Below are 24,086 nucleotides of genomic sequence, written 5' to 3'. Positions count from 1 at the left end.
AGGAAGTGATTTTCCTGTGAGCAAATATGATGGGGGATCAACGTCCAAGTCATGCTCAAATCAACATCCAAAGTTCAAATGTAGGAAGTGTAATGCCTGTCTCTTCTGTAATGTATCAGCCTTTTTTTGTTGTTGTTCTTCATTCATCCATTAACCATCAGGTGTCTTAGTGTTGATGGTTCTGTGTTGATTGGATCAGTATATGGAATGCCTATATTTTGACTACATTCAAATGTTGTCCAATGTGATTTCCCTGATTGATAGACAGTCATTGATGTGCACTTTGAAGTAGAGGTGCATTTCTGTACTGAGCCTCAGACGTTGATGAGTCGTAACCTTCAGATACGAGGTAGTTGCAACTTGCATACGTTGCTTCTGACCTTGCTTGGGATTTAGCCGTACAAATGCCTCTCCAGTTTGCCAAGGCGAGACCTTCTCTCCGTCTGCAGAGTCAGCAGCTAGACCCGTGCTTGACAGTGTTGTTAACGTGTCGTAAGAGAGCTGAATGTCATTGCTAATGCCTTCCATAATCATAAAAGTTGAAAAGGATTTGCTGCTCAAGCATTACTTCCTGTCACTGTAACCATGCGGGGAATCCACATAATAATTAATGCAGTGACATCATGGACATGATCACTTCCAACATACGTGCCTGGTTGAGCTTGAGCATAGCGTACTTTGTATTTCACTTTTATTTTCCCATTCTATTTTTGTTCTTTTTTTTACATGTTTGTGTTCATGTACCATCTGTTGAAAGTGCCAAGATCAAATACCCCCGTCTTGCAGGATTTTCAGCTTAATTATGAAGGGTTTGTGTGAAAAAATCAAAGCAACAACAAAGCAATAACAACAACAAAGCAAAACAAAAATGCCCGTGGTGGCAAAGTGGCAGATTGTGGTGTGAAGGTAAAGAGAACATGAGCTAAAAGCTTTCCAAATATAGATGCTGAAATGCACCCCTGTATCACACTTCCAAAGTGCCATTGTTCAGTACCATTGCTATGAGCTGCTTTCAGAGAGAAAAAACAACAAATATGAACCAAATAAAAAAGAAAAAGAAAAGAGATAGAGATGGGGGGGGGGAGGGGAGGGGTAGATTGAGAAGGAGGTCAAAAGAGGAATGGTTCCAGTCTGATGTTGGGGATAGGGAAGAAAAGAAAGTGCAGCACTAATGGCAGCTCTTTTTTTTTTCTCCCTCTCTTTCTCCAAGATGCCAGATTACATTTTAGGGGGAAGCAGCGCGTGATGTATGTGGCCATCCCTGGCACTTAGCAGAGCCACCCTGTCAGCCTGGCAGTGGCTGTGATTGAAATCAGGCTGTGCCCCGCTTTGTAAACGCTCCCACTGCACAGATCTCTTGTGCATTTTATTCAAGTATGCACTGTCTGTACAGCTGTTGATACAGGGGCTGCCACAAATCCCACACACCAGCATGCCTAGGGCAGAGGCAAGATATGTAGCGAAGATATGTCTGTCTTTGGGGGGGGGGGGGGGGGGGAACCAGAACATTCAGTACATGTTTGCATAATTGTCCACATTGCCAATATTGGGTAAATGTGTTTATAATGCCCTGTTCCAGACATGCAAACATTTACTTATGTAGTCATGGATACTGTAAACGCTGTTATTTTCACGAATGAGAAGGTCATAGACATTTTTGTGAGATGTTGTTTTCGCGAACTGACGCCGACGCTAACGTAAATGCGCTATTAACCTAGCGCATGGAGACAATTACGTGTTGTTAAATTCGCGATCCAGCTGAGATTGGCGAAATTCACAGAAATTAAACCCTCGTGAAAATAATAGCTTATACAGTAAGTGATGACACTCCTGGTGCCCTTTAGAGATAACCTTTGACCCTGTCAGAACTGCAGGGATTCAATATGGCATTGATCATATATTGCACATCGTAGTGCAGTATGGATCAACATATTAACCTGTTACTGGAATGGGGGCAATAGAATAAGGAATATGGTGAATACTTTCCAGACTGCAGCTTAATCCACTGACAAGGCATTTGGTTATTGCATAGTCAGTTCTTTTGAATGCGCAAATAACCCTTTCTGCCTTTTTGTGTGAGGATGTTCTCTCCTTGGCCCGAGGGCAGAGGCGACACCCGTCTTCATGTGGTATGTGCACTTGCACTCACATTAAACAGCTATTAGTTATCCACATTAATGGAGAACAAACTCATACATGTAGTCATACTGTGTTTGTTTGATGAGTTCAGACACTTTTTTATGTTTGCAAATGGAAGATTTTGAAATTGATGTACTGTCTCGCTGCCTTCCTTATTAGGCCAACGTGATGTTAGATGAGGGAAGGTAAGTCAGAAACCTGTGGATTTTCCATTTTTGAGGAGGGAAAGAGGATCAGGGAGAAGAAAATGGATCGGCAGCTTAATGGAGACATTATTAGGTTTATTCATAATTCATGTACCCTCATGCCATGTACAAATCCCAGGTGTTCCTTTTAACTGCTGACATACTCAAAGAATGTGGCTGTGCTGTTTGTCGCCATGGTGCTGTCATCATTCATGCACAATTGACGCAAATCACCTTCCATCTCCCACCCCCACCCCCTTGTCAAGTAGGGTGACCCCATAAATTTTGTCTCCCACGCTGATAGCATACAGTGGGACTAGGTAATGCCCCATAACTGAGCAGACAATCGGAGTTAACATGTACAATGTAATAAGGTCAAAGAATGGGTGAGAGGTGTGTTGACTCAATATGATAATGATAGGTAGAGGTGGGAACACAGGTGAATCACTTGTTATGTGCCGAGTATTTGTGATAAGCGATCACATCAACAAATACCCCCATGAGATCTTGTTAAAAATGCAATCAGAGCTGTGTGTGAGAATGTAAGGAGCATACATTTGTAATTTTGCTCAGAAGTGTTTGCTCGTATAAGTTTGTCATTGTGAGTCTGTAATGCCTGCGATTCAGCATTTCCATGATGATTGAATTTGTGGTTCACGAATTAAGTCTCTCTTAGCGACACCCAGGGACAGGTACAGCATGCATTTGTTGCAAATATCACGATCACATTGTAATTCTCAGAGTTCCTCCCCTTCCATTGCTTGGCTTTTTGGATGTGGTCCCAATTTTACACCAGTGCCTGGTTCCTATTAGCTCCTTAGATAATTCTGCAGATATATAAGCAGCTTATCTCATTTTAATATACAGGTGTGAATACCTGCTTGTACAGTGTATGTAATGTTTGCGCAGATAGACATGTCTGTGGCCTCTTATGGGTGATGTTGCTACAAGGGAAGATCTTCTATTATATTGTCACAAGTATTTGAAAAAGCAAAAAAAAAAAAAATTAAGATAAAGATCTTCTCCCAGCAGCTTAATGGAAATCAGTGTAAGGTTACATTAGCTGTGATACAATGGCCTTGCGTTTCGTGACTTTGTTTATATCGCTGCTGTGTATCCAATTGATTCTAGCCAAGAGATTAGGGTCACTGAAGTACATAAAAAAGCTTGCCTCTTTCTCTGCGCACACATAAACAAGCTTTAATAACACTCACAGGCATGTAGTTGCGGTAATACCCAGTGTCTGGGGTATGTGCAAGGGCATTTCAATCACAAAATCATAGAAAGAGCTACAACTTTTTAGTATATCTGCTCCTTCACCATTTGCTAAGGCCAAGAGTCCCTTTGAATGCAGCCAGCGCTGTTGGCTCTACAAGCTGTAGATGAAATGGGATTGGGAAGGAAAGTCAACACTCGCCAGGATGATAGCCCCAACTCTTCGTGAGGGACTGGCCACAGCACTTGACCTCTGATCACTTGAGAGTAATATTGACATGCCCAGGATTGCTGCTAGTGCACCGTAAATTAGGAGGGAATGAATTCTAAGAATTGTTCCCCTCACCCCCCCCCCCTTCCCCTTTTGAGAGTAAGTCACTGCAGAGACTTATCAAATCTGAAATTTGACTCTGTGTGTATGTGCCTGTGTGTGCTTTTATGTTTCTTTTGTGTGTGTTTTCTATTTATTTGTTTTATTCATTTTTTTTTCTTTGCTCTCCTCTTTTGGTCATATTCATGAGCTGTTTCCATCATTTCTTCTACTCAGGACCAGGCAGTCTGAGGAAGTTGTACGAAGGAGACTGGACCGAGCGCGCCAAGAGGAACTTTGTCCAGTTCTGGTATGACACAATAAGTGACCGCGAGGTCCGCGAGGTCATAGGGCCCAGCTCCAAGAAACCAGATGGTGAGTTTATTCTGCTATGTGTTTTGAAAAGTTGTATATTTGCTGTGATATACTGTAAAACCCCCATTTTTTTTTTTTTTTTGCGAGCATGAAACAGACAAATTTCGCAAGGAACCAAGATTCGCGAAAGTTAAAGCGCACTAATGCTTTTTGTCTACATGATGCATTGAATGCCGAGTGGTAATTTGCTAAAGTTTAATGCTGCAAAGAAGACTATCGGCTCCAATATGCAGAAGTTTCACGGTTTTACAGAATTGAGTTTGTCACAGTTACAGATCTCAAAAATTGTTGTCATTGTGCTTTGCAATGGTCTGGCCATTCTGTGTGTCCATGTATGTGCCCCTGGCATTGTGGTAGTTTTGTGCCTGGAAAAAAAGGGAAAAAAATCAGGGAGAACGTCTTTGTGAGTGATGTGAGATGAAGCAACCAAATTTTTGATTTCAGATTCACATAGGATGCCTTGCAAGATGATGCTTTAGTGTTCAAGCTGTCAAAACTTTATTATCATTATACTCTATGCTCTTTTATTTGAACTATGGCTTTTGAAAGCACCAAGAATTAATGATGGCAACAGATCTTGTTCAGTATTAAAAGTCTGGGGACAATTACCGACCAGACTGTGAGAAGCATTTGCATGGAGCTGTTGTTTTTCTTGGGGGTTGGGGAGGAGGTAGTGCACAACCAAATGTGAGCAGTTGTGCTATACTGAATGAAGTACTATTCTTTGAATACAAACTAATGTTTCTTCTTTTCATATATACTTTTTTTTTTGTGAATAGATAAGCGACACTTCAAAGATCCAGAGCTCTTCTCAGTCAGGAAGCTTGGTCTTTCAGACGTTGAGGGGCAGAGGATATTGCAGGTACAGTAAATCCCTCTTTCACACACACACACATACACGCATAAATCTGAAGTTATTCTTTGTCCGTCTAAATGAACAAAGTGTGAGTGGAAAATTCATATGCCATATAGATGTTTCAAAGATGTGTCTATGCAAAGCTGAACGAATATATGCAATTTCTCCTCTTTGTAAAATTCTCTCTGTTTAACTTTGTCCTTTGGGATCAACAAAGTGTGAGTGGAAGTCTCGTGACTCACTGTATAAGTGCTTCAAAGATGTGTCAGTGCAAAGCTGAAGAGCTGTGGCACTTCTCTTCTTTGGATTGCTTGCATTAAACACTCATACATATTGTTCACTTTGTACACCATGCATTTTGAGACTCAAATTTCTATTGAGAATCAATCTCTCCACTTCAGTGTAACATATTTGTTGTGTATTGGGCCAGTCCACACAGTACTGTACTTCCCAGGAATGAATGAATGTTGCCTTGTCTGACATGGCAGATTATATCCCAAGTAGAAACTGAATGCACGAATGGAAGGCGGAACACAAGATAGGTGAAAGTGAAAATGAGGAAATGTGTGTATACTGTTTACGCCATATATTTTGCGAGTCTAAAAGTTTGCGAATCGCGACTTCCCGACAATTTCGCAAGTGGTTAAATTCGCTATCATGGAGTCTGTACTGAACGGAGAAATGTATACGTGTACCTCACATTCATATCGGCATTAGAGTCAATATTTTTGCGTGTTTTTAATTTCGCGAATAGCACCTGACTCGCGAAATTTGCGAAAATAAAAACCTTGCGAAATATTCGGCGTATACAGTACTGTAGCTCAGAAGTATGTGCAGCTTGGCCACGTTGATATGCAACTGGTACATAATGCACTGAAATGTTTTCTCCCTTTTTCCTCTCCTCCCTGCCCCATGACAGATTGCCATCATCTTCCGGAACTTGTCCTTTGAGCCGCACAATCTGGCGACCATGGCGGCCCACCGGACGCTGTACCGCTTTCTACTCCTCCTGTCCCACAACAACTGCACGATGCTGCAGCAAATTGGCATGGATGCCCTCACCAATATATGCAGTCATGTGAGTTTGCATGAATTCAGTGCCAGCATATTGTCCCCAGGGGTGACAAAGATCTTGTGTCTCAAAAATTCATGACACTTTCATTTTCGGAGCATTCGTGCAAAAATAATGTCAGTGTTGATGTCAAACAATGTAAAAACATCATTTTGGATTGTGTTAATAGTTGTGATGTTTTAAAACTCAAATCAGTATTTTTGATATTTAAGATTGAGTCACATGAGGTTTCAAAATGTGTGCCAATTGAAATACAAAGTCAAGGGATGATATGTCATTATTACTACTTTTCCCTTGTTGTTGTTGTTTGTTTGTTTGTTTGTTTTTAAGGGATGGGGAGCAATGGGAAGAGAAATTATGAATCAAACCAGACTTGATATCTTACTTAAATGAAGTGTGTGTTTGTATGATGTGAAGGTTTGCAAAACTGGGAGGAGTGTCTTGATGCATTCATAACTGAGTAGACTTGGGAGGTATTTGCTTATGGAAGATATGATCATGGTGCTGGATGTCCATTTGAATTGGCTATATGTTTATAAAACCTGAACGCTTTCCTAAACCCAAATCAGTGCACATGATTTCATAGGGTGCATTTGAGTGCTCTCCCGAAGAGTACCGTACTATACTCTCCCTGCGCCAGAGGAGCGCTCGAAAAAACATTCCCAAAGTGTGCTGTACCATACCATGCTAAAAGCTGACCACAGTCACCACTGTGCCACAGAACGCTCGAACGGAAAGTGGTCCAAAAGTGTACCATACCAGAAGTTGGCGTGAGAAGAATGTGCTTGACACATGCTATGTCATGATGCAAAGAGTTCATTCTCTTTGTTTGGGATGCCAGTATGAGCGTTCAGTGCACCAGGTGCATGACCCTGGTGCTACAAGTGTGTGACCCCAAGTGACTAGTGTCTAAAAATACCTCATGAAGGACTCTTTCTCCACAAAGTGCTCAAATGCTCCCAATTTGGCATGGTATGTGATGGTACAGTATTGTTCGGTACAGTTTGGTTCGCTTTTGGGTGCTTAAACCTTGCCTTTATGTTACTTCAGTCTCATGTCAGTCAGCATTCATGGTTCAGTAAGAGTTCCCTCATTCAAAGCAAATGATGATACAATTACGATTGCCATTAGAAAAGAAAGAAGTTGTATTCATGATTTATTCCATTTCCTATTCTACTTAGAAGTTCTATTTGTGAATTTCTGGAAATCCACTGAATTTTATACTGCATCTGTGCTCCTGTGTTTGAGTGGGGTGTGTGTGTGTATTTGTTATGTCTCTGTGGCAGATTTAGTGTTTCAGAATATGTGTATGTATTTAGCACCTGTGGAATCTCCTTACAAGTTAGTGCAGTGTGGAAGAGGAAATGTTTTTAACGGTGGGTATTCTTGCCTCATTACAGCTTGTTATGGACTCGGTAGACTACGTCAGTACACAACTCATGCTGCACACCATTCACAAGGGACTAACACACAAGGACAAATTTGTCATTCTCAGGTGTAAGTATTTCATCTTTTCTGCCTGCACTGTAACGGGAGCTGCAGGCAATTGAATTGTGAAAGGGAAGGTGATTCATGATTTGCACTTACTGCACCTCTATAGCTCTATGTAAAGTTGAACACAAACTCACACTGTATGACTCAGTCTTTTTGGTTCAGATGTTGTTGTTTTTTTATAGAAGATATATTCTGAATGATGTGTGTGCTATTACTTTTACATGTATCCTCTACAGTAACAGCAACTAAGGTTATTGTATTAGCAGTCAGGAAACTGTTGATCATGCACAATTTGCTGCGACAAAGTTACTGTGATTTACTGTGATGTTCCATGAACACTAAGAAGCAAGGTTAATGCTTCATACATGTATGGTGTGTTTCTTTTTTAGGTGATGTCTCACATTATGATTCAATGTTATTTTTGTCTGTATTGTGTGTCAGCCAGAGGTTACTGACTCCAATGTTAAATTCTGCAAAGTTTGTACTAAAGACAGGAAGACCAAAACATGACCATCCCTCTGTTTAATTCTCAAAAGGCTTGCCATTTATTAGGTGCAAACCTGTCTCTCACCTGTCAGTCAACATTCATAGAGATCTGGCCCCTGTTGTATAAGAAGATGCAATCCAACATAAGTAAGGAAATTAAACTTAAGTCATGCATAGACCATTTAGAATTGATTGTTCAGAGACGTATGCTTGATTTCCTGACTTACATGTTATCCCAAATTATATGCAACAGGTTCCTGGCTTCACATTATCCAAAATCATTTACAAAAAAATGATTCATGTCATGTGATATAAGATGTGTGCACATTAGTGCCAAAGATGCCATAGACAGACCAAGAGAGAAATCTTACATGAATTGTTTTTTTTTCTCGTGCTCGTGTCGTTGCCATAGCGATGGAGCTGATAGAGAAGCTGATGACGGTGGACAACAACCTGGACACGTTCCAGCGCTGCCTGGAGCCGTCCGTCTACGTCCGGGTGGTCACCCTGCTGACCATCCACGACATCCAACTGCTGCTCGGCGCCCTGGAGGTCATGCTGGTCATGTCGGAGCGAGAGGAGCCCTTCTGCACGCGGCTGTCTCAAGTCCACCGCAGCATAGGTACGCTACCCCCCCCCATCCCAGAATCCCTCTCGTTTTACTCCTGTTGCCACGTGCTTGGTCCAGAAGTGCCAGGTCACGAGACTTCTTTGAGACTACTGACTAGAGGAGACTGGTCAAACAAGACACCTTATTGCCCACTAATAGCTAAGAAACTAAATTACTCCCTTGCTGTTTGGAAACAAAGCATTCAGGAGGAGTTAGGCACTCTTGATGGTTTCAGGTAAAAAAAAAAAGAATCACATCAATTTGAATACTTAATTCAATGTTTTTTCAAAATAAAGAGCTTTCAATTTGAATATTTCAGTATATGGTAAAGAATTACTTACTTGTTGTCGCTGTGAGCATCAAATTACTAAATGGGCATCAGATGTATGTATTAGACAAATTGAAATCATGTTTTCATTTTATCAAGTCAGAGGATCACAGTTAAATGGCTATAATCTACCACTGATGATAGTGCTACATGCAGACTTTCCCAGCCCATGGTAGTTGTTTGTTTCATGCATTTCAATTTATGAGAAACCAAGTTCTAAGATGAATTCATTGAATCCGCTTCTTTTTTGATAAACAAAATCTCATGACACAGTAACGAGATATCTTGCACTTACTTTCGTCAGTAAGAAATATGAAGTTGCAGCAAGGAATGGCCTGCTAGCCACTGCATGCTGAAATCAGTTGCATTGTTAGGTCACTAATCATTTTGAGCTTATGCTAACAAGGTGTAGTCATGTGTAGACAATTCCCTGAATTGACAGATGAAATTAAAAGCATTCGATGAGGATACTTTTAAGATTGCTTTTCTGTGTTTTGACTTTCCTGGAGTGTCTTACCATATCATTCCTTCCATGCCATCACACCGTGGAAATATCGCTTGTTTGATAAGGTCATCTATGATACGAATGCATTTGCAATTCTCATCCTTTCCAGATGTTCTAGTATGCCTTGTTACCCTGGATGCACAATCGCTGGGTGCAGACGCTTTTGTTGGTATCAAGATAGTGGACCATGCACCGGATGGAATCCACCACCCCATCGTGACGATGGGCAGCGCCCATGGGACGGCCACGAGTACGCCCCCTCCTCCCCATTCCACCAACAAGGCTAACACACCTCCCGTACCCCCAGCAAGTGAGTTTTCTCAGCGATTATTTCATTCATTCGTTTCATTCATGAATTTATTACCTCCACTTAGGAAGTTATGTTTTGTCAAGTTTTCAAGTGTGTTTGTTTGTTTGCAAAATAACTCAAAAAAGTTGTGAACAGATTTGGCTGAATCTTAGGCTGCGTTCACATAGAAGTATTCGCTATTCACTATTCGCTATTCGCTATTCGCTATTCGGGCACCGAGTACACCATCACCCGCACCGTCAACTCACCATCCCATGCAGTGAAGATTTCTTCCTCCTACATCCTAGCAAATCTTATTAACAATTTCTAAATTGCATCAGAATGTCAGTCTTCATGCTTATTTTTGCTAAAGGGCAAATCCAGACCAAAATTGTCATTATTTCATCAACGAGAGACGGTATACGCTGCAAGAAAATCAAACAAGCTCGATTCCCACTTTGCTATACTATTCGCAGCTATTGGGTACGTTTGAATAGTGCCCTCTTATGTGAACCGGTGTGAGGAAATCCTATCGTTCCGATTCAAGCTATTCGCGTGCCCTCGAAAACAAGCCCCAAATACCCGAATAGTATACTTCTATGTGAACGCAGCCTTACAGGAAAATTTGATAATGACAGAAGGGGCAGATGATTATAGTTTGGTCGTGATCTGGGAATTTTTAATGAATTTTTGAAGGATTTTTAATCTTTTTGAAAATAGGGTCAATGAACTTGGGATTTCAAGCTGCGCGTAGTTGAGATTTGCCAATGAGCACTGAAGTGCGTGCTCTGCTCGAGGTGCAGCGCAGCAGGAAGCTGATGAGGTAAACACAAGACTTCTTTATCATCGGGAAATTGGGCGATTTTCAGCATGGATAGAAATGAGCTACTTGGCGGAGGTCTGCGCGTGAGCTCTCTTGAGTGCTTTTCCAGTTTTCACGTAATAGAACATGCATACATAGAGATTTGGCAACAATATGAACAAATGCTATATGAAAATGTGACAGATAAAAACAAAGTTATTAAGTGAAGGGACTAATGAGAAGGCAGTGTAGCCTTATTTAAACTGTAAACTACCTGGGGGGGGGGGGGGATATCCTAGTGTTTTTGTGCATTGTTCGCACAATGCATAATGAGCTCAATGGCAATACAAGATGCGTACACCGAGAAACATACCCCTGTCATGCTGAAATCATATCAGTGCCCCAGTGTGTGTTCATTATTGGATGAATATCAGTGTATGCTGTACAGTAGGTATGAGGGATGAGATGGTCTATGTAACTCTTTGATTACACTGTTACAACTGTCTTTTTACCCATGTGGCTGTGATGCATGACTGTTCCAGTGGAAAATTTCACACATTTCGTGCAACATTAAATAGAAATACATGAACTTTTTAGTTTGTTATGATGCTACTTCATGTTTTGATACTGTGGAAATATGAACAAAAGCAAAATTCCTCGTACCAACCCAAGCGGAAAAAATTATGTGTGCAAAAATGTGACATTTTACAATAGAACATGGAGTCACAAACAGTCACTTTTGACTGTGTGTATGCATGTCATGGTGATGGCTGTATACAATTGTCTGTCACGTTCTCAGGACCGTTTCCTGCTGCTTCAACGTCATCAGCCTCACCTACCCCGCCCCCACCTGCCCCACCGCAGGGAAGTGCACTCAAAGAGGCCGACATGGAGACTGTGGCTTGCCAATGGTGAGTAATGTCTCTTTCTTAGAAAAGCAGACTGCTCAGTCATGTTCTATCACTGTCAGTGCCGTTGTAGTGTCAGCTCCATGCACAATGAAAATATTCAAGAACATTATGGTCTATTTCTTACTCCGCTGTTTGAGAATGATTTCAGGAGCAAACTGCATGAAGTTATTGCTTTGAGAATAAAAAATCTAAAGTAAGTTTGTCTACCTCTTAGAATGTTGATATAGAATATACGCATGGTGTTTTATTGGGAGAGACCATTACGTTGCAGGTGCTGTACAAACCTGTCGGAGACTTGCACGTCATGAAAAGTCAAGTTTGTTGCATATGCTTTTCCCCCTTCTTTTCTTTAATATTTATAGTGGCATCATTCAGTCACTTTGAGTGAGTCAACTTAAATCTTAAGTGCACAAGAAGAAACAGATTAGAAATCTGATTTCTCTCTTTCTTTCTTCATTCCTGATGAGATCACAGTGCCGAACTTTGTAGCATATTATATACCATGGGATAAGTGATTGTTATGTATGTGCAGTGTGTTTGTAGTGTATACGGACACTGATGGATGGCAATGTACAAGACCATATGTCATTACTTTGCACTCTTGTCAATGTAGGAACCAGAAATGTTGGGGCCTTGTGTCACCACACAGCCTCTGGTCACAAACATTTGTGTGAAAGTATCGATAGGAACACTGGATTGTAATAATCTCCTGTACTATGATGTATCTTCAATACAGGCTGGTCGCACACTACGACTCAGAACCGGAAGCGTCCATTTCCAATATCGACATTTATGCGGATTACCTGTCGTCCTGCGGCAAGATCGTAGGGCGGAACATCCTCAACTCAAGTGACTTCATGAGATGTGTCAAGTAAGTCGGATCTTCTCTCTCTCAACTAAACTGTGATCAGTATTCATTTTTATTTCTTGCATTTGGTCTGGCATCTGATAGTAAACTATTCATAACATTCTGTATTTAAGATTTGTACTTAAGTGAAAGTACTTTCACAGCTTCTTACATGAATAGTTTCTGCAGCAGATATATACATCTTTCTTTCTCTGCAACATCTTTGTCAGCCACTTCCATGTATGCATAGGAATATATTTGCAATACTTTATCTGATTTTACGTTCATGTTGTAAGATACAACATGTTCCTTGTTCTCTATTAATCTATTAACTTTTGGTCAGGACATTTTATCTATTAACTTTTGGTCAGGACATTTTATATATTTACTTTTGGTTTGTACATTTTATCTACAAAGCCAGCCAACAAATATTTGAAAATATGTGGCATATAGTTGATCTGTTTTGTTTTGTTTTGTGTGTCTTTTTTTCGTAATCTTCATTATTATCTGTAAAGGATAAAAAAATGAGGGCTGCTCATCACTTCCCATGGCATTTTTGTTGATGTAACTTTTTGGAAAGATAAATCACGATATGAATTATGAAAAGTGTCACAGCATCAACTTTGGTGAACTTTTTTTTGTTTTGTTTTTCCCCAAAGCTAATTCAAATTGGTCAATTGGATTGATGCCATCAGCAGTCACAATTTGAAAATCGCTGCTTTGAATTGCAACATTTCTTGGATTAGGTTAACCTTGAAGTGCTCTTAAGATTTCTTCAAGGACAATGTAGTGTAGGTCTTAAGCAAAAAAAGAATAAATAAATGAAAGAAAAAATAATCATAATAATGAAAAATAGGAAAGAAGAAACCTAATGTTATGTAAATGTTTAAAAATGTTAGTGTTTTATTAAACCCTATTGTGGGTACATACTTGTGTATTTCATAAATCAAGAGATGAGTTCATGGGGACCTATTACAGTCAGGCTTTCTGTGAATCATATGGAAATGATTTCCTCGCCTCATCTGTACAATGTCAATTTAATCTTGTTTTGCGCTCTTTGCAGGATTGTCTTCCCCACAGTTGAGGGCAAGAAAACAGAAAACGAAGCGGGGCCCCAGTTCCTCATCGCTGGAATCAAGAGAAGGCGTGCCCCGTTGCCATGGAAATACCAGCAAGCCGGTCAGTCTGCACCTTCTCCTGCTGGTGAGTTTTGCCAGGACATACACTAAGATTGTTAAGACATTATATCAAGTGAGCTTTGTAAGCAGCTTTAAAATGTTAAGTCCTGGATAGTCATCAGAAATCTTGACAGCTGTAACAGGTCATCTGCAACTCACATCCGTTTGTTTTAATTTTTTGATTCAACTGGTTTGGCCTTGATACGAAACAGCATGTGGTAGCTCGTTCTCAGTGGGGAAAATGCATGTGTTGAATTACATACTTCAAATTAGAGTTTGGTAAGGAAACAAACCAGTATGTTATAGTTTGTATGATGTAACATGAAATACTGTGTAAGCTGTTATTTTCGCATACAGATATTTTCATGAATTGACACCGACGCTATCGTAAATGCACTATTACCCTAGCGCATTGTAATATTTTTGTGTGTTGTAAATTCATGATCCAACTGTGATTCGCAAAATTTGCAAAAATTGAACCCTCATGGAAAAAAAAAAACTTATATAGTATACCTTGAATTAGTGTTTCTGTGTATATTGTTCTTATCTTTTTTATTTGTATATTTATGTCTCATGCAGGTCAAATGGCAGCCTCAGCTATGATAGCAAGGATGGCTCAGCGGCATTCGCCTTCCCCTACTGTCTCACCCAGTCCACCCCCACCCAAGGGAGGCATCTTCCCGCAGGCTGTCCCGCAGAGGCAGAATGTTCCACTCCCGGGACAAGTCAACGGGCAGATTCCCGGCCACATACATGGTGCAGCCATAACTGTGCAGAATCCTCCCACTGGGCCGAGTCAGGGACAGGTGCCAGGACAAACCGGTCAACTTCCAACGCAGGTGCAGCTGCAAGTTCAAGGAGGACATGCAGGCAGTCAAGCAATCTCTTTCACTGCTACTAACCCGACAACAGGCGCCCGTGCTCTGCCCCCTCCTTTCACTCAGGCACAGCTTCAACAAGTTCTGCAGCAACAGCAGCAGCAGCACCAACAACCACAGCAAGTAGTGCAAACGCAGCATGCAACAAACCAGGCTGTCGTGCAACATCAGAATGTGATAAACCCACAGGCTGGACCGACACTGATGCAGCAACAGCCTCAGCAGCAGTTGAACCATCCACCACAACATCAATTTCAACCTCCACAACCACAAATACAACAGCTCCAGCCTCAGCTTCAACAACAGGCACAGCAGCAGCAACTTCAAATTCCTGCAACGCAACCACATCTGTATCAATCACACCAGCCACAGTTCACACCAAATGCTCAGCAACAGTTACAGCCACAGCCAAATGAACAAGTGCAGCCTCAGCTCAGGCCGCAGTCACAGTTACACCAACAACAACAACCACACCCTCAGTTTCAGCAGCATCAAACTCATCCTCAGTCACAACAGCATCAGCCACAGCCTTCATCACAACAGCTGCAGCCACAGCCTCAATTGCAACAGCAACAGCCACAACACCATCAGTCACAGCCTCCACTGCAACAACATCAGCTGCAGCCTCAATTGCAGCAGCATCAGCCACAACCTCAACCACAGCAGGTGCAGTCTCAACCTCAACAACAGCAATCACAGCCTGAGGTACAACAACATCAGCCACAGACACAATCACAGCAGAATCAGCCACAACAGCAGCATCCACAGGCTGTCCAACAAAATGTTGGAACTCCACACAGTGGACTCAGCCAGTCCCAACCTCAAGCAGGATACACAAGTATCGCTGTGGCCAGACCACCCCAGCAGCAATCAGTACCGCATATACCTCAGGGAGTTAATAGTGTAAGTGTTGCTGATATTGTAGCTGGGAATATGAGAGTGCCACAGCAACATCTCAGTTATAACTTGCAGGAGAATAACTCAAAGCAATTGAACGGACAGGCATTACAACAGCAGATGCAAGGAGCAGGACCCACTGTCAATGGCCCTCAGAACTTTAGTGGTACATCACAGTCATTGACAAAACACACGCAAGTTGTTTCAAACATCAGTGAGGCGACAGCTAGGACAGCACAAAGTTTACCTACAGTTGTAATGCAAGCGCACAATGGATCTCCCTCAGTGCTTGGAAATGCTGTTGAAAATCAGTCTCATGAACACTATGTATCGCTTCCTGGACAGAATGGTACCAGCCAGCATGTCCAATCTTCTGATAGCATGTCAGAATCCAGTACAGAGTTGAACTCTAAGAGCAGAAGCAATAGAAGCAGGAGCAATAGTGGGAAGAAGTCTTCGGGGAGGAATACCCCTTCCAGACAATCTAGCAGCCCCAATAGGAGTCCAGGGGCAGCGGACAAATCGCCAAAGCCATCAGCTGAGGATGCACCCACAGAGAAGTGTCAGCCCCCTTTGAAAGTACCACTGCCAGACGGAGAGGTGCGGATCGAAAAGATCCCTAATGTCCATGCCATGGGAGTTGATGGCGATGATGATGATGGGGATGACAGGACTGATGTAACGGAGGGCATCATTCGCCAAATTGCAGGATCCCCAGTCCTCAATCAGAGCTCATGTCATGTGCCAATGGAGGAGAGTGAAAGCTTGGTGTCTGAAGTGGACACAAACGATGAGGAAGGCTCTCAAACGCCTGACATGAATGGTGAGACTGCACCAACGCCTGAACCTGCACAACAGCAATTATCCCAGAACGCGCAATCAGTTGCACCAGGAACACTGCCCAATCAACAAATTGGAGTGCTGAGTCAGCCACAGCCACAGGTTCACATTAACCATCACTACCAACTTGCAACAAACAAACAATCTGGAACTACGATCACAGTGGGGCAATCACAACCTCAGCCACAATTTGTGTTTCAACAGCAAATGCCAGTAGTGTCAAGAAGTGTTGTCAATGTGCAGGTGCAAGGACAGGTGCAAACTGGACAGGCTATCTTGCAGACCCAGCAAGGTACCTTGGTTCAGTCTCACTCTGGGAACCTTCAGGCTGGCACTGTGGTTCGAAACGCGGGAACGGGAACTGTAATCCAGACGCAGAGTGGCAGTTATGTGCAAGTGCAGCCACAAATTCAGGTTCAGGGTCATCAAGCGGTTATCCAAACTCAACCAAGCTTTCAAGGACAACAGTTCCAGGCTCAGGTGCCTTTGCAAGTTACATTAGTACCACAGGGGCAGGTCCAGCAACAAGTTCAGCAGCAACAATTGAATGTGGTGTCAGGTGTGCCACACTTACAACCTGGCCAAACCATGATAATGACAACCAACTCACAGCAAGGCAACATCACACAGGCTACCATCTTGTCCCAAAATTCTGGTCAGTTGGTTGTGCAGAATGTCAATGGTCCTCCTCGCACCGGTCCTAAGCCAATCCTTCCACAACCTCCAGTGTCCAGCATGCCCCAAGTGCAGACGACACAGAATGTCCAAATCAACAGATTGCCTGGTCTTCAAGGACTGCAGAGATTGCAAGGTCCATTGAGTCCAACTAACCGAGATTCACCACTCATCAAGCGATTGCTGCAGCAAGGTCCTGTTCACCCAGCCCCTGGAAATACAATTTCCCAACAGACTCAGCTGCAGGTCATTCAACCACAACAAGGTCAGATTGTTCTGAACACTGTTGGACATTCTCAAGGTGCACCCATGACGGTGCAGACTCAGGGACAGACGATGCCTCTGTCTCACGTTCAAGTTGTTACACATTTGCCTACTGGAGTATCTGTTCAGACTGCTCCAACCATCGCAAACATTCCACAGATTCAGTTGCATCACCAACCGATCTTACCAGCTCTCCCTGGCTCACCGAGTCCAAACAGAGTCTCCAAAGAGGCCAAGTCAAAGAAGAGTAAATCCAAGCACAAAAAGAAAGACAAAGACAAAGACAAAGAAAGGGACAAAGATAAAACAAAAAATGGGAGTTCAAAGGATGACCTTGCAAAGTTCAGGTCACTAGGGGGACATGATGATGGACAGAGTACACCTGGCAAAGATACAAGCAAGAAAAACAACTACTCCATTCATGTGATATCTGAAGAAGGGGATAAGAAGGTCATTGGCGTTGTGTGCAATGGCCTGCCTGTTCCTCCAAGCACAGAAAGTGGCGATTGCAATAATTCCGTTGACCTTGCAAGGAATCGAAGCCAAGACTGTGTGGCAAAGCAGGGATTGCCAAATGGTTATATTGGAGACACCTTGCACAATGATGTCAAATTGGCAAAGGATAATTTTGTCTCACCACTGGCTTCCAAGGACATTGAGAGCCTGCTGAAGAAGGCTCCTCAGACAATTGGCGATAAAATGGATAGTCTTGTGGGAATGAAGAGGGACTCTGCAGAGAATGGTATCCTGGCTGATAAGCTAGGCAAGCCATGTTTAAACCATGTGGTGAACGGAGACATAGATCGTCCAACAGTGAAAGACAATTATGACGGCAATAATACCGTCAGCGATAGACTGGACAAACTCTTACATGGGGCAGTACCAAACCTTAGCCAACCTAACATTCCAAACACCAGTACTCCTAACCCCAAAACAGCAGGACTTGTCGCTTTCTGCCGTGATATACGCTCCAGCTTTCCCATCCCCAGTACCGTGCCTTCAGTCACTGTGGGAGCAGTGGCAAATGCCAATAATAACAACCAACAGAACACTTCTCAGTCAGTGCCTGTCACAAACTCTCAGACACGGGATGTCCCACAGTCTGGCAGCAGTGCTTTGAACGAAAGGACTCAGCACAGTGCGAATCAGTCTGGCGATCCTGGCCAGGATGCGAATCCGACGTGTGCGACCAGCTCTCAAGGAATGCCACCAGCAAATCCCACGTCAGCTACCTCAACCCAAGCTTCCTTGCCTCAGCCCACATCATCCCTCTCCTTGCCTCTCACCGTACAAGTCCCCAGTCCAGCGGTCTCTCAGAGTCCCTGCTTCAAGAGACCCATTGACGACGTCCTCCAGTCGCCGGACGGGAAGCAGTCCGCGCCATCCAATCCCCTGGCTTCGCCCTCACACTCCGCTGCAGCACCGCCCTCCCCATCAACACCTCGCTCCACCAAGAAGAGGAGACATTCGTCCTCATCCTCGACGTCGAGCTCGAGCAGGAAGTCGTCCAGCAGCAGTGGAAAACCAGCTCCAGTGCTGAAGTATGTCTGTGAATGGAAGGGATGCATAAGGTAAGTTGGCATATTGTATACCTGATACTTCTTGGAGTACTGTCATACATATTTAAGACTAATGGGCCATGCTTTAATCTTAGGTGTGTATGTGTGTGGTATTTTTTTTATTGGTTCATTTAGATGGCAGAAATCTGGTGAAGTTTAAAAAAATAGAATTTTTCTGCTTATCAATGTAATAATTGTAGCCATCTGGTGATGTTAAGCATTCACAATTTTCAGAGGACTAAATGTTACAAAGTTTCTTTAAGGTAACCAAATACCAAATAAAAGTAGACATGTGCACAGGATTTTAATTGCCTATAATTCACTTCAGCAAGTTCTCCATCATCATGATATGTACTCTGTTGTCCTTATCCAGAATCTGCCATGCTAAGCTTTTTACTCTTTTTGTCATGCATTGACATGGTTCTCTTGTACACAGCTAATAAGCCATTTAATTTGTATGATAGTTTGTGACAGGCAGCTTCTTCCTCTAACACCCCACACTTTTCCTTTAAATGATTCCAGAGTACTCAACAGTAGTTCAAGTGAACATTTTTGTTCATATGGAATGGAGTATACAATCATAAGGGTTTTCTTTCTGTCCATAACTGCAGGGCTCGACACTAATGGTGGCCCGGTGGCCCGGGGCCACCAAAATTGAAAGTTGGGCCACCAAATTTCAAAAAAAGGGCAAATTTGGTGGCCGCCTCGGGCCACCAAAATGTTTTGAAAAGTACGTCAATTAATTCCTAACTTTTTGCGCCGGAAATTAGCAGTTATATTTGTTTAAAGGATGGATGAAAACGGACTGAATGAGTGCCTGAGAGTGAGTTTTGCGAGTTTGTTGAGGTTTATTTATGAGTAGATGTATGTCCAACTTCCAATTCTTACTATGACTGGATAAAACTTAGCTATTTGACTCACTAAAAAAAACAGGACTTTTAATGTTTTTTTATTGTTTTTTTTTCGGGGCCACCAAATTTTTCTCTCGGGCCACGGGCCACCAAACAAAAAAGTTAGTGTCGAGCCCTGTAACTGGTATCGTCGATGTCTTTGATTGCCCGTATGGGGCTCTATATAATCTCACACATTGCAATTCATTCAGAGTTTATGTGTGCTAATCAATTCTTGAGATAGATTCATGTCAGTCATGCATTAGTCTAATCACAAAATGCTTTGATGTGGGATTAATCATGTTATTCGCTTCTCGTACCACCAGGAAATACCCCTCGGCCAAGGCTCTCCATACTCACACGTGTATCAGCCATGTACTCTCCATCAGCTACAGAGGGCTCTGTGAGTGGGAAGGCTGTGACAGAATACAGAGGCAACGCTGGTCGGTGGTCAGCCACATAATGGTGAGATTGATGAAACTCTTGACTCCCTTGTGTGTGATCTTCCACATTAGCAATTGACTAAAACGCCCCCAACGGAAAACAACAAAGTATCACTTGATTTTTTTCCCCCCGTAATCATTCCTCCGTCTGTAATTTATGTGTCGGGCCAACTTGTCTATGAGATCTACTTTGGTTCCCTGCATTTCCTTTTTCTGAAGTAATATGCTTCTGTAGCTCTGACGTATGCGAATGTTTGAAGTGGATATGTTAGTTAGCAAGAGACCATTCCCGCGTGGTATGAAGGGGTAAAGTGGAAGCGTCTTTCATTATTGTCTTCAGAGCTATATTGATGGATGGATGTGTAAACTTTAGAGCTCACCAAATGGATGAGTAATCGTCAACATAGAGTAGGAGAATGTTTTTGTCTGAGTTAATGTAAGAAATTATGTAATCTACATACACTTTTCTTCCACATATAATTCTTGATGTGCCAGTTGATCTTGTTGATAAAAAAATAACCATTGCCTTATTTCCATGTACTGTAAAGGACAAGCACTGCTCAGAACAGGCCATTCAAGCTGCCATTGAGAAGCGGGGGCACAGCGTGCGGCACAACCCACCCCACCCCCATCGCAAGACCCCTCGCCCCAACCCCCTCCAATCGTCTACAACGCCCACACGGCCTACCATGCGATACGACGCAGCCTCCACACACCATCGCTCAAGGAGCTGTTGGTAAGGATCACTTCCCTACTTGAAACATTTAGTTAGCTCGCAGGCAGTTGGAAAGACTGGTCACAAAGGGGATGATTCATTGATAGCCGCCAAGGTCTACTCTGCATGGCAACTTTGACCTTGCAGTGAAAGAGGCCATTGTTGAGCTTCAGGGGCCGGAGCGTTTTCAGCTCCAATTTGTGCACTTGCATCATGTCATTCATTGTTTTATCGCCCTTGAATCAGCGAAGAGTAACATTATTGACAGGTCTGACGGGCATAATGAAAGGAAACATCTGACTTTGGTTCAAGGATGCCCGATCAGGTGTGAGTTCAAGCACCAGAAGCTGTAAGCTTGAAGGAACAGAGCAGAATTGGCAAAAAAACAGAAAATTTTTTTTTGAAATAATTATGATTGTAGAACATCTCTCCACCTTATCAAGCTCAGGTAGAGAGTCATCACTTTCAAGTCCTTTCAAGTTACGCAATTCTGCTGCTTTAGAAGCATGCACATAACACAATACAGTTTAATCTGATGGGTTTAATTTCCTGTCCCTGAAATCAACATATGGAGGAATGCAAGCATTATTTGGTGGATTACATAATTGCATTCAACTTGTATTTGTGAGGCAGCCTTATGTGTACCTCAGTCATTCAAAAAGTTGTTTGAATGGTGATATATGTGCATTTTTAGTGTAAGGGAAAGTAGCATGTTCCTTAAAAGGAAGACTTGTATTGAATGAATCACTCAAAGAAACAAAAAATGTAGTCCAGCATAAAAAACAACAACAAACAAACAAATATTGTTGATAAATGTATAGCATTTTTGTACTGATTGTCAAGTTGTGTATTTCCTTCTTTCTTTCTTTCTGCCTTGTGTAGGGCTGAGAATGAGGGTCCAGTCACGAAGAGTATACGACTGACAGCAGCGCTGATACTGAAGAATCTGGCCACTCACTCAGGCGGTGGGAAGGAGGTAATGATGATCCTCCTTTAGATCAATGTTTCTCACTTGAGGGGCATTTTCACAGTTGAGACTGTCCCACAATGCTGCCTGCCACATGGACGAAATGGCCAGTTATTCACAATACAGGCCTGTCGTCACATACATTTGTGTACGGATACTGAATAATTGGCACTTGTTCAGTCATGGTCTCTTTTTCTGCTCTCAAGAGTCATTAGCAAGGAAACTCATGTTGCTTTTGTTGAGACACACATCTGTTTATTAATTAAGGAAGGAAAGATGACAATTTCCTCGGCAAGTGGATATTCTTCTCCCACTTGGCTTTCATCATTTCCATTCTTTCTTTTTCCGTGTCTGTCATTCATGCATACTTGTCCGTATACCCCTTATGGTCCATACATAGATATGGTTAGCATAATAATTATGTTATTCTCTTGATGAAAATAACTTGTATGGACAAGTTATTGTTGTACTCATTTATGTTCTCATTTATTTTGTTCAAAATGGAAGCTCTGCAATTTCAGGAGAGTTCCATTCAATCAGCCATCGGGAAATGATTTTATATTTCTTTGCATCAGTTTACTAAATGATGTAAGAAAGATGTACAGTGTACAATATACATTACTCTCCGCGTAATCGGGTATCGCTTAAACGGGTACTCCGTTTAATTGGGTAGAAATGTCAGAGTCAGTTCCAATGCACATTAAAATTACCTGATAATCAGGTTGCCTCTCCGCATAAAGGGGGTAAATAATTTTCTTCTAATCGAATTTCTACCCACATTTTATTGCATATAACACTTTAAAAAATCATGCATGTCAAATTTTCCATGGCTAATCGCGATTCTCTGCTTAATTTACAAAGAAAACCGATCATTTGGGGGAGTGATTAAACATGAAAATATATGTACACGTACTGACTTGGACACGTAAACGAACATTACACATGTAGCTGGCACTCACAATTGCATAGACAGACAGGAGTTGAACACACTTGCGCTCCTCCCTTGCTCTGCAACAACATTCACAATACGAGAAGTTTGCAACGAAAATCAGGCCATGCACCTGCTCCATAATTTTGCTTTCCCAGTCAATTCTCGAAAAGTAACCCGACGTCTACGTTACTAGTGCACGCAAAGAGACGTGTTCATTTCGGGAAAGCCCCTGCCTGGTTAGCGAGGAGTCTATTATCATAGTCAAACGACACAGATTTCTGAAGACATATTTGTCCATAAAAAGAGTGTAAATTATTACTCGTGACTGAGCAAGTGTAAGGTGTGCATAATGTGCAATGCAAGCACGCATGTTAAACATACAGTGTAGGTGTTTGGTGGAGTGTACAATGCATATAAATATACAATTGTGTGTGAATGAGACGCGTATTCTTCTGTTAATCGGGTACCTCCGCTTAATCGGGTAAGAAACGCTCTGCCCGAGCCTACCCGATTATGCGGAGAGTACTGTATATCAATATTTTAGCTGGAAAGTTGTAACAATTCATATTTTTAGTTGATTATGAAGGGAAATGTATTGTGAATATCATTCATTTTGTCATGAAAATTCAACACTTTCAGCCATGTGCCTCTTGATGGTATGACTTGCACAGGATACTTCCTTCTGCTCAAGATGTGTCTGTAAATAGTCAACAATAACTTGTTGGCTTCTTTTTTCTTTAAAAAAAAAGAGAAGAATTGTAACATTATAACTCAAACTCACTGTATACAAAGTTAACAGTTACTTGGATGTTGAGCAACATTTTTCACCGTCTGGTTTTGTTGTTGCAGAGAGATCCGCGAAGCACGAACTACTCCTGGCGCGGCTAGCCATCAGCAACATGGGAGTCGTCGACGACGCTGGCCAAGTGTCTGAAGGAGCTGGACCTTGACTCGTGACACTAGCTGGACGACCAACAAAAGAGTCGCGGAGCACAAACCCGGACAACTCTTCCTTTCCTCTCTGCCCCATCTCTTTCTCTCCATGTGTGGCCCAACAGAGTGACGTGTGTGCCACTGAGGGAGCGTGTGTCGCGTGGACTACCTATAATGACCAAGAAGGAGGAGGAGATAGAATGCGGTACAGAGGTGCTACACATCCATGGCCATAGAGCAGCTTGGTGAAATACCTGGGCAAAGAGATGAGAGTGCTACAAGAGAGTTAGCTGCATTGCACCGTAAATGACTGTCATGCTGCATCTTATTGATACAGAAAAATGTTGTCAGTTGGCACTGAGTGATGGTTTGGTGCTAGGTGTCTGATTCCTCGGTTATGAAATGTTCAGGGCATAGGGAAGAGTAAAATTTAGAAGGTGAATGTGTCTGCGTGATGACCGTATTTCAGAAACAATGCAAGAGGGTATTGAA

General features: G+C 42.3%; 1 pseudogene; it reads left to right on the top strand.

Moving 5' to 3' along the window:
- The window catches only part of LOC139725371 (uncharacterized), a 59,925-nt pseudogene extending 36,314 nt beyond the window's left edge, over nucleotides 1-23,611 (top strand).
- Nucleotides 23,612-24,086: the final 475 nt, after the last annotated feature.

Source organism: Diadema antillarum, unplaced genomic scaffold, assembly GCF_040938485.1.
Source record: "Diadema antillarum isolate AM-2024a unplaced genomic scaffold, OU_Dant_1.0 seq00000035_RagTag, whole genome shotgun sequence".
Taxonomy (NCBI): domain Eukaryota; kingdom Metazoa; phylum Echinodermata; class Echinoidea; order Diadematoida; family Diadematidae; genus Diadema; species Diadema antillarum.
The sequence above is the reverse complement of the archived record's forward strand: the minus strand, read 5'-3'. Positions and strand labels throughout refer to the sequence as shown.